This window comes from Sorex araneus, chromosome 2 (assembly GCF_027595985.1).
Source record: "Sorex araneus isolate mSorAra2 chromosome 2, mSorAra2.pri, whole genome shotgun sequence".
NCBI classification, from domain to species: domain Eukaryota; kingdom Metazoa; phylum Chordata; class Mammalia; order Eulipotyphla; family Soricidae; genus Sorex; species Sorex araneus.
The window spans coordinates 43,987,121-43,988,795 of NC_073303.1; positions in this window are offsets into that span (position 1 = coordinate 43,987,121).

The following is a 1,675-nucleotide window of genomic DNA, read 5'->3' on the forward strand; positions in this document are numbered from 1 at the left end:
ATCCCAGGAGTCCACCACTGTCGCTCCTCCTAAGCTCCTCCAACTCTCCAGAGGTGAGGCGGGAGAGTCAGATTCTGCAAAGGTCCCCAATAATTCTGTGTCCTGATATCCATCCTCTTAGTATAACTGGAGCTAACAACTTGGCTCTAACCTATAGAACTTGAGGAAAGTGACGAACCGTCATGTCCTTGACTTATTGGCTATCACTTTTATCTTTGTTCCTTGTGCTTCACCCCACGGTGCACAGGGCTTACTCCAACTCTGTGCTCAGGGATCACTCCTGGCAAACACAGGGGACCATATATGGTGACAGGGATCAAACCCAGGTCAGCTACATGCAAGACAAGTGCCCTATCTACTGTACTATTGCTCAGTTCCCCCACTCCCCACTGTGTCTTCCTGGAGAACTCACTATTGCCCTCTCAGCTGGCACATTTTGAAGTGGTTAGAGAGATACACTTGATAAGGAATTAAGAGCCTCTGTCAAATCTCCTGCAAAGAACCAGGTGCTGCTATCAACTGTATGATGAACATTGATAGCCTTAAGTCTACCACAGATTTAAGGTAGATCTTCCTATTATTGGGCACCAGGATGGCTGAGCCTGGCAGACACTATCATCACAGTCAACAGTGTACTTGGCAGTAGAAACCTCAGCCAAGATGGGTGTGTGCTTCCACCCACAGAGAGACAGCAAATAAAGGTTTCAACTGCAAAGTCATAATATTTGTTTCGCAGAAATGCATTACCGGCATGGAAGACCCTGGTGTGTGACCCTTTACTCTTAGTCAGGACTGCTGCTCCCCCGTCCTCTCAGAACACACCTTCTGTGCCTTCATTATCAAATCTGACCCAGTTTGCATTCATCTGCCTACATAACTCATCGTGTATTTGCACCTTTGGGTTCCAGCTGCCCAGCTTTTTCCTTGTTATGAATGTGCCAACAAATGCCTGCTTAATGAGTGTTAAAAGGTCCAGCACTACCGATGGTGATGGAAGGTTGTTTGTACAATTTTCATTTAATAATTGTAGACTTACAATACCTCTAAGTATCACTGTATCGCAATGATCCTGGATATACTCTACCCATTATCTTTTAATAACTACATTAACAGTAACAAACATGAGACCATTCTGAGATGAACAGACAAAAAAGCCCCAATAAATCAAACAACAGCATATAAAATCAACAGGCTGGTCTCAAACACCTCTAGGTGAACTAGGGGATGGATGGTTTGTTTCTCAGCACCTCCAGCACACTGGCCTGTTCAGGCACACTGGGGAGCATCCACACTCTCTCCTCTCTGTCACTGAAGTGAAACTATGTGGGTGAAGCCAAAGATAAGAGAGGATTAAAATTTGACCAATCACTGCTGGACAATTTTCTGCTTCTTAGAACTGCATTGGATAAAAACCTTATTTGTATAAAGGGATCCAAGTGAGGAGTAAGTTTCCCATTTAGCCTAAGTGCTCCCCAGGCAGGAAAGCTCAAATACACAGCTCAAGGACTTCTTGAGTCTATGTGGTTTGAAATGTGATTTTGAAGCTCTGAATAAATATTGAATTGTAACTCTTCTGCAGTGCAACTGAGCTATCAAAGACATGTGAGCTTTCAACACCCCAGCAGTCACTGTCATGCAAAACTGTAGTCCCATCATTGGTGGCAGGAAATGTGCA